The following is a 10,310-nucleotide window of genomic DNA, read 5'->3' as shown; positions in this document are numbered from 1 at the left end:
CACCCAAAGTTTTTAACTTAGAATATTATACAATCTTTACATTATAATGGTAATTAATTTGAAAATAAGATTTATTTTCTTGCTTTACTTACTCTATGTAGCACATCTTTTTGTTGTTGCAAAGTAGCAACTATATTTAAATAAATATATTTAGTGAATAAATATATATTAATCTATTTAAGTGAATATATTGTCTATTTTTCTACTTCTATTAAATGTTCTCCATTTTTTTCTCCCTTTTCTTACAAAGCAAATACTTCCTTGTATGTAAACTGAGGTATAATGGAACAAATATTGTATTTGGGATTAGAAGACCTAAAAATGATTCAACTTTATTGTATGATCTTAGGAAAATCCCTTAACTCATGTGAGACTTTCTTGTCTCACCTGAACATAGCATCCTTTGGGACTGTGAAGGAAATATGGGTGCTAGAGATGGATAACTTCCAATTGGTATGGAAATCTCCTTCTTTCTTTCTTTCTTTCTTTCTTTCTTTCTTTCTTTCTTTCTTTCTTTCTTTCTTTCTTTCTTTCTTTCTTTCTTTCTTTCTTTCTTTCTTTCTTTCTTTCTTTCTTTCTTTCTTTCTTTCTTTCTTTCTTTCTTTCTTTCTTTCTTTCTTTCTTTCTTTCTTTCTTTCTTTCTTTCTTTCTTTCTTTCTTTCTTTCTTTCTTTCTTTCTTTCTTCCCTCCCCTTCCCTCCCCTCCCCTCCCCTTCCCTTCCCTCCCCTCCCCTTCCCTTCCTTTCCCTTCCCTTCCCTTCTCTTCTCTTCTCTCATGAGGTAGCCCTGTCTCAGACTGACCTGGCCAGATTGAATTACAATCTAGTCTTTTTCATTCCTAAAGGAGGAGAGTAGCTAGCATCACATGAGAAGAGGAGATCAGGCACCTGGGGGTGAACATGACACATACAGGAATAGGTGTGACCACTGACTTCTGTGCTGGGTAGCAGAAGAACAGAAACTATATGGTCAAGCTATTTATCAGTGTTATGATGGGTTTGCTTGCTTGAATGCTGAGACTAAAGCTAATTATTCCTTTTCATCTTTCCAATCTTTCTGGGAGAGGTGTGCTTGTTACCCGAATATCCATTTCTTGAGTTGTTTTTTTTTCTCTTTCCCTTTTGGTTTTAGACCAGTTTTTAAGGATGCATATGGCTTACCATCACATTACTAACCTATGTTTCATCACACAAACGTAGAATGGCAGAATGTCAAAGAAAAAATGTCAAAGTCAGAGCTGCAGAGAAAAGAAATAGGGAAAGGGGAGAGAGGAAGAGCAAGAGATTTTGCAACTGCAATATTTTTCACCAGGGCAATTTTCTGGCCTCTAGCTGAACAGAAGAGAAATATTGATTCAATTTTGATTCAATCAATTCAATTGATTCAACTTCACTGGCCAGGGAGAGAAAACTATTCCCAATAAAGAGGTGTGATGAGAGAGAGAGCAAGAGAGGGAGAGAGGGAGAGAGAGAGAGAGAGAGAGGGAGAGAGCAAGAGAGGGAGAGAGAGAGAGAGAGAGCAAGAGAGGGAGAGAGGGAGAGAGAGAGAGGACTAATTTTTCCTCTTATTGTTTTTCTGGAATAGTTTGGAAAGAAAACCACATCATCTAGTGGGGAAGGGTTGTGGAAGTGGCTATATACAAAACCTAAGGGAAGGACCAAAAGAGTGGTTAGGATGTGGTGACCACATGAAAGTGGAAGGCATAGAGAGGGTGCAAGTAACCCTTCTCATCAGCATAGCTTTTCCTGCTCTACCTAACTCCCATATAACTTTAAAAAATGATACTATTTTTCTTGGCTTTCCTCCATATATATATGGAAGCTTCTAGTATTTTTCCATTTCATATAATGCTAGCTTTTAGTCTTAGGTAAATATATTTATTTTTATTTTTAACATTAATTAAAAATCTGAATTCTGAATTCTGTCCCCCCTTTCTATCCTTCCCCCACATATTGTGAGGTAAAGAAATGTGATATTAATTATACATATGAAATCATGCAAAATGTAGTTCCATGTTAGTCATATTTCAATACCACCCCCTACAAGAAAAAAAAGTGAAATAAATTATGCTTAAATCTGCATTCAGAGTTCATGGATTCTTTCCCTGGAGGTGGATAGCATTTTTCATCATGAGTTCTTCAGAATTGTCTTAGATTATCATATTGATCAGAATAGCTTTAATAATTTATAATACATAATTATATGTGTATTAAATATGTCAAATATGTATATTATATGTATCATATATGTATATATATATATAATATATGCTTAGGTATATATGTTGTCTCCTTCAAGAGGATGTATGCTTTTTTACAGTAGGGATTATTTCAATTTTGTCTTTGTAACTCCAACATTTTATACCTACTTGGCACATGTTGTTTTTCAAACAAGCCTGACTCTTTCTGACCCCATCTGGAATTTTCTAGGCAAAGATACTGGCGTGATTTGCCATTTCCTTCTCCAGCTCATTTTACATATGAGGAAACGGAGGCAAACAGGGTTAGGTGACTTGTCTAGAGTCACATAGCCAATAAGTATCTGAAACTGGATTTGAACTCATGAACATGATTCTTCCTGATTCCAAGCTGGTGCTTTCTCCATTGTACCGCCTAGCTGCCCAGTTGGCATAAGTAGGTGCTTATTGATTGATATACAGAGAAGGACATTCCCAGTGCAGCATGAACAAAGAGGGTAGAGAATGAAATGCACATAGGGTGACATGTTTGGTAGACATGGAATAGATGAGTCTGGTTCAAGCAGAGGATCTCAATGGGAGAGTAATAACACATTTTTGAAAATAGGGTTCAAATCCTGACTCTATATGAGTGACCTTTGGAAGCCATTTAATATCTCTTTGCTTTCTCATCTATAAAATGAGGAAGAAGTTGGTCAAGATCATTTCTAGAGTCTCTTCCAGCTCTAAATCCTGTAAATCTAGTTTGGTATAGGATTCCCCGGCTAAGCTATTCAGCCTTTGACTAAGATCAATGGGAAGCATCCTTTTTCTCTATTGATCTCTTCTGAGCACAGAGTCTGTGGACTCTGCAGGCAGAATTTTTGTGCTGTACCAGCAGATGTCTATGTTGGCTTAGAAACTGGAGTGGTCTTTGGCAATCCTTTCTTAAAACAGTCGATTTTGGATATAATTGGTAAGTGAAAAGAATTCTCCATTATTGAATTAAAGCAATCTCTGATTGTTACAGTATTGTCTTACTGTGCCAGAATAAAATTCCATCTATATGAAATGGAAAACACTCTTTTTCTAATAAAGCAGAACTAATTTCCCTAAAAGAATACAAATATAAAAACATATTTATTTTGAGACTCATCAATGAAAAGGCATTCCTCTGAGAATGAATGGAGGGAATATTGCACTCAGGTTTATTTCAAGACTCCTTTGATGGTGAAGTTCAGGCTTTAAAAGTGGGGGTCGAAATCCCTATCCTTCCTGTGTCAGTTCAGTGTAATATGGTATTAAAAAATACTCTCTGTTTTAGAAGCCATGCTAATTATTATCGGTTCTAAGAAGAGTGGTGAGCACTAGATAATTAAAGTTAAGTGACTTGCTTAGGATCACACAGCTAGAAAGAATCTGAGGTCAGATTTGGACCCAGGACCTCCTGTCTCTAGACCTGGCTCTCAATCTCCTGAACCACCTAGCTGCTCCACAGTATGGTATTTAAACCAACCAACTATGAGCTTACTTTATAAAATAAAGGAAAGATTTGTTAGTGAATAGAATCAATGCATGCAGCAGCTCCCCAATTCAACAAATACTTATTAGACTCTCCCTACACACAAGAAAGAATAGTGGATAAAGAGATAGCCTTGAAATCAGGAAATGAAGCCAATAAGCATTTAATTAGTCAGTCAATCGATAAACATTTATTAAATGCTTACAATGTGCCAGGCACCATGCTGAAGGATGGGGATATTAATAGGAAAAGGAATTGTGATCCCTCTTCTTATGAGGAGGATCATCCCAGTCAGGGATGATTACACTCAAAAGGAAGCTCAAAAGGGGGGTGGAGTTCAGCCTAAAAGAGGGTTGTTGATGGGAAAGGAACAGATGGCTGGCTTGGACCATTTTTCTTTAAATGGAGGCTTTGGAGGGAGTTCTTTGCTCTTCCTTCTAGCCCTTCCCTCAGAGAATACTACGGTTATTGATGAAGTGTGAGTACAAAGACTGCTGCAATCACAGAGGATGATGTTTCCTGATGAAAAATTTGCAACAGTTCTTGCTTTCAAGAAGTTCATACTCTATTGGAAAAATACAACAAATAAGCAAATATAAAGTAATTTGAGGAGTAAGAAAAGAAATAACCATTTATTAAATAATTATATGCCTGGCACTGCACTAAATGTTTTACTAATATCTCATATGATCTTCAAAATGAATCTGGGAGGTAGATGATATTATTATTCTTATTTTGTCATTGAGGAAACTGAGGCAGACAGAGGTTAATTGACTTGTTCAGGGTCACATAGTTAGAAAACGTCTGAGGCAGAGTTTAAATTCAGATGTTCCTGACTCTAGGTCTAGTGCTCTATCCACCGAGTCATTGTGCTGTCTCTGATTATTGAGTGTCTTATTATCTTATGATACTTATAATTACAATCTCTAATTGTACATTACAATTTATTATAATATATTATTACAATATATAATATGTAATAACAATATGTTATTACAATATATAATATATTAAGTAGTAAAATTATTATTTTAAAATATTGATGTGATATATAGTATTAAAACTATATATAAATAATAAATATGTTTAATACATAAATAATAAAAAATATAGTATTAAAATGAGATACATAGTATCAAAACACAGCACAAATATATAGTAAATATAGCAATATTTATATTATATAGTAAATAAATAATAATATAATAGTAATAATCTAGGTATAATTATTATAACATTATATAAGAACTCTTTAAAAGTACATTCTATGCGCCAGAATTTTGCTAATTGCTACAAATAAAGGCAAAAGAGGGACCCTTCTCTCAAGGAGCTCATCACTGAATGGAGTTTGAGTATTATTTCTGGAATGCATTGGCTAAATGACCTTGGGAAAGCCATAGAACCTGTCAGTGCTTTAGGTAACTCTCTAAGCTTATATTGTAGAGAAGGTGCTGACCTACATTGGTAGAAAGAATTTTTTCACCTAGCAGTTGTCTTTACTAATGAAATCACAAGTATTTTCCTTAACCTTAACCCATATATAAGGTACTATTTTTGATGCTGGGACTCCGGTTAAATAATCCCTGCCCTAAAAAGTCTACGTTTTTAATAGGAAACAACATATGGTTTCATAAATATGTGCATACATTCTGCTATGTAATCTTAAATTTGAGGAATATGGCGGGTATAGGTCACTTAGTTTATAAGCCTTCATCAATGTGTTTCTTTTATTAGCTAATCAGAGGACCCATTTATTCAAAGTAAAACATTTATTTAAACAGCATAGGGAAATAAGTTACAAGAAGATACCCACTCTCCCTACCCAGGGGCACATTTTCCTATAGGCTACTATACCAGTAATGGGAGAGGAGGCTCATGTGGCCACCGAGCATGTATCAAGAGGGCAGGTACATAGAGGGCACATGGCACACACACAATGGAAACAAACAGCCAGGACAACTTGCACTTCTCAAAAGGAGTGAAGAGCAGGCTAATGACAATGTAATTGCCACTTGCAGGAAAGTGCCATGCCGCCATCACAAGTATGTATGCTCCTAACATGACAAACCCTGATGAGATCAAAGAAAACTTTTATGAAAACCTGGAGACCCTCAACAACAGTGTGCCAAAAGAGGACAAGCTTATAATTCTGGATGACTTTAATGTCAGAATAGGCACACACTATCAGACACAACAGGGAAAACTTGGGAGGAATGAGGGAAATGGAGTTGGAAAGGACAATAGCAACTGTCACTTACCACTAAAGAATTATGCATCCCATGACCTTCTCATCACTGTCTTCCATTGACCTAAATGCAATTTCAAAGGAAACACTGGCAAGATTCTTTCCAGAGTCCTCCTTAACTGCCTCATTCTTTACTTAGAAGACAGGCACCTACCTGAGAATCAGTGTGACTTCAGAAAGAGGTTAGGAATGGTTGCCCCAAAACTTCAGGAAAAATGCCATTAGCAGAACAGCGATCTAAGCACAACATTTGTCAATCTGACCAAGGCCTTTGATCCTATCAGTCATTAGGGTTTCTGGAAGATCATGGAAAATTTAGGTGCCCAGAGAAGTTCACCAATATTGTATGCCAGGTCCATGATGGCATGTTTGCATAGATTCTGAATACTGAACAATCCTCTTGTGCTCTCCCAGGCACCAATGGAGTGAAGGTCAGCTACTACACTGATGATAAATTAATTTGAAAAGGCTACAATCCAAGAGCACAATGGAGAGAGTTGGTACATCATTTTAGTTCACAGTGTACTCAATGTAGCCTCTGAGAATGAGATGCAACTGAGTATAGATTAATTCTCTTCTGCTTGTACTAATTTTGACCTGACAATTAACACCAAGAAAACAGAAGTTCTCTACCACACAGCAGCACACAATACATATATGGAACCATTGTACCATAAATGGAGAAAGTTTGAAAGCTGTGGATAATTTACCTTGGCAGTATACTTTTCAGGGATGTCCACAGAGATAGTGCTTTTGATGCATGCATTGCTAGAGCTAGGCTTAGTGTTTGGTAGGCTCTGAAGGAAAGAGAGAAGAGATACTAGGTTGCCAAAGCAAAGGTCTACAGAAGCCTTTGTGCTGTGTTGTATGCCTGTGAAATCTGGGCAGTATTCCATGTCAGGAAATGGAATCACTTCCATTGTTTTAGGAAGATTTTGAAGATGACCTAGCAAGACAAGGTACTGGACACTAAGGTCCTTTCTCAAGTTGAACTCCCAAACATTTCCTCTTTTGTAGCCTCTTTTGCAGAGAGTGCAACTCTGATGGACTGACCACATTGTTAGAATGCCAAAAGGTAGGTTTGCCCAAAAGATTATTTTGTGTAGGTTTCTCACAAGACAAGTGCTCAGATGGAAGTGTGAAGAAGCAATAGAAGGACACATTCAACATCTCTCTGAAGAACTTTGGGATCAATTGTGAGACACGGGAGATATTGTTATAGGACCATCTAACTAGCATGATGTCAAAGAAAGTGTTGTGCTCTATGAGCAAAGCAGAACTGCAGTAGCTCAAAAGAAACTTGAGATGCACAAATTCAGACATCTCTGTCCAAATGTTCATATGGGCTATTTGGGTTTGACTTGTGATAGAGCCTTGTAAGATCATATGGATCTCATTAGCCATAGTGACATACACTAGACATTGACCCAGATGTAGTGATGCCATTTTGGTCCTCTTAGAGTACAGAGGACAACCAGCCAACCAACCAACCAACCAACCAACCAACCAGCCAACCACCCAACCAACCAATTTTTTGCTGCACTTCTCTCATTAGATATTTTCAATGTTTCTACTGTATTTATACTTTGTCATAGCATTCCTTGCTATGACTTTAGTTTCTCTGTGTTCTTACTCCACAGAGGGAAGGATCCGCCAATTCTCTAGTTTCATAGCCTCAAGGGTCATCTTTAGCCACATTTTGTGATGTGATCCCCATTCCCCTGAAACCAGATAACTAGCTACAGGAAACCTTAGCATTCTCAAGGCTGATTTTTTTTTACCTGTGTGTGTGTGTGTGTGTGTGTGTGTGTGTGTGTGTGTGTGTGTGCACGCGCGCGAATGTGTGTGCGAGTGTGTGCATGTGTTTATAATGGGGTATATAGTGGTGATGGGGAGAGTTGGCTTTCTGATTCCAGTCTACTATCTGATTTGGGCTAGACTATTTTATTCATTCCTTATTGTATTCTATTCTTTGCCATTCATTAATCTATGTGGCAGCTTCAAAACATCCTAGTTACTCTGTTTAGAAAAACTGCAAAGGAAATATGTGAGCTGGGGTAGCAAAGTTCTTTTCAACTCCCATAATGACCCTAGTTGCCATGCAAATTGGTTTGGTGCTAACAAAGCTTCTGTAATCCCAGACCTCTTTGTTTTGTTCTATGTTCTTGTCTTTGTCATGCCTTCCTTCAAGCAACAAAATCACTGGTCTCCCTATAGTGAGAAAATAAGAAAAGAGATGTGTTTGGTACCAGGCAGCAAATCCCTGCCTCTATCAAATAATGCAAATATTTAATTTCTTTTTTCCTTTACAGTAACCGACTAGTGTGTCTGCTTCTCTCTCTTTCTTCAGTTCTCTGTGTGGGTGTGTTGGTTGTAATGGTGGCTGGGTAGAGGTGAAATTGTGGCAATCAGGGCACTGCCTTGATTTTCTATCAATTTTGGTATCAATCATGAGACATGGAAGATACTGTCACAGGGCTGTCTAGCACAGTGTCAAAGATTATGGCTATCTCTTTTGGATCTTTTAATAGGTTCACACAGAAGTAATCACTGACTAAAGTTATCTCTGAAGATGCTGATACAAGGTAGCAGGGGAAAGTTCATCTTTCTTCATAGGTCGTGTAAGTGACATGATGGAGTAATGATGCCCAAGGATGGCTTCGGCTCATCGGTGTTCTGATAAAAAGAGGCACTCTACAGAGCGCTCAATTTTGAATAAGATACCCTGGGTTTGAATCCTGACTCTTCTCCCTACTCCGTTATTGTTGTTCAGTCCTTCTAGTCATATCTGACTCTGTGTGTTCCTCATTTGGGTTCCATTTAGTTACATCCTGGAGTGTAGAGTCGAAGATAAAATAGAGATGTGGGTAAGTGCTAGAAAATTTGGTCATGAGCATGAGGCTCCCTGTATTCTTGCCCCATTTAAATCTAGTGTAAAGATTTGCATCCAGGATTCCTAGATTAATTGTTAGATTAAATGTTTTTGAGAGAGAAAATCAGGAGAGGATAAATAGAATTATAAAAATTCTGGCCAGAAGTAATGCTACATCCTTGTGACACTTTCAGTGTCTGAAATAAAAAAAAAGATAGAATATCACCTTTCAAAGAAATGAAATATTTTATGGATTAAAAAAAAAAACTGTGGTAAAATGTGGGTAGAAAAATTAGACATTGCAGCTATTTAAAAGATAAATCTGAAATGGCATTTAATTTATATTTTTCATAAATGACTCCTGTAGAAAACGAAATACATATAAAATGATAAATTTCAAATAGCAGAAAAAGAACTATATTCATTTGTAAGAGGAAGCTCACACCGAGGGCTCACAGTATATTTGAAAAGAATAAATGTCTTTTCTTGAATCACAAGAAAATGCTAAGATATTCTGTGATGCAGTTCTAACAGAGGCAAACTCCCTCTCAGTATATGTTCTCAGTTTCAGACTAGAACAGGGAATGTGAATAAAGACCTGTCAATTAGAATTATTATTATTTTAAAAAAGCAAAGATTTGTAATGCAAGAGGTTAGCATCTGTCAAAGCTATTCTACTTAACGTGTGGACATTTTAATAAATACACAAGATCCTAACCTGGGAAGTGATACATCAATCTTTCTTTGAAAATTTGTTGAAATTCTATAGTGACTCTCACTCCCAAGAGGTGAAGCTTCTTGTTGAAGTGGCTCCTAACTGGTTAAAAGATGAATGCTATTTGTATGGTACAATGACTATTCTATCCCCTTTATCTATGAATTAGAATTGATACTTTCATTGTTCAGAGAACAATTCCTTTTCTCATTTGCTACTTAATATACTATATGGTTTCATTTGATCATATATCTTGGTTTAATTATTAAATCTGAAATAAATCCCTCTTTTCTCCATTACACTACTTAACTTTAATTTCTATGACATGAAAAAGCAGCTAAGGTCAAGGGCTTTCCTGATAAAACTGAGCAGGATAGGACCATTCATCATCAATTTATGGCCAATGCTATCTTAAGAATAAAATCACAGTGTTCTTCTGGTTGGTGGATTTTAAGACCAGAAGAGACCCTGTTAATAGAATGTAAATCTCTTGAGGGCAAGCAGAGACCATCTTTCTTTTTATTTGTATCCTCAGTATTGTGAATGTCTGGCACATAGTGGGTACTTAAGAAATGCTTCCTGATAGAGGAGAGGCAAATCTGTTCTCCTCTCTGCCCTTCCCTGGAGGACATGGTCTCTAGAGGCTCTGAGGCATGGTTTAGTGTATGGTTCCTCTTGTTTATGGTCATGCATTATTCATGAACTTTCTAGAGGAAACTCTGAATGGGGTCAAACTATATCAAAGAGATATGATGATTGGAGGGGTTCTGGTCTTCAAATT

The 10,310-nt window shown here is 36.8% G+C and overlaps 1 non-coding gene across 1 annotated transcript; it reads right to left on the bottom strand.

The window, feature by feature from the left end:
- Positions 1–3,859: 3,859 nt before the first annotated feature.
- On the bottom strand, positions 3,860–6,358 carry LOC100021193 (uncharacterized). The gene is made up of 3 exons (XR_008911926.1): positions 6,097–6,358; positions 5,956–6,006; positions 3,860–4,262 (listed from the first exon to the last, which is right to left on the bottom strand). It is a non-coding gene; the product is annotated as an uncharacterized LOC100021193 (transcript).
- Positions 6,359–10,310: the final 3,952 nt, after the last annotated feature.

This window comes from Monodelphis domestica, chromosome 5 (genome assembly GCF_027887165.1).
Source record: "Monodelphis domestica isolate mMonDom1 chromosome 5, mMonDom1.pri, whole genome shotgun sequence".
NCBI classification, from domain to species: domain Eukaryota; kingdom Metazoa; phylum Chordata; class Mammalia; order Didelphimorphia; family Didelphidae; genus Monodelphis; species Monodelphis domestica.
Note: the sequence above shows the minus strand (reverse complement) of the source record. Positions and strands in the feature narration are given on the sequence as shown.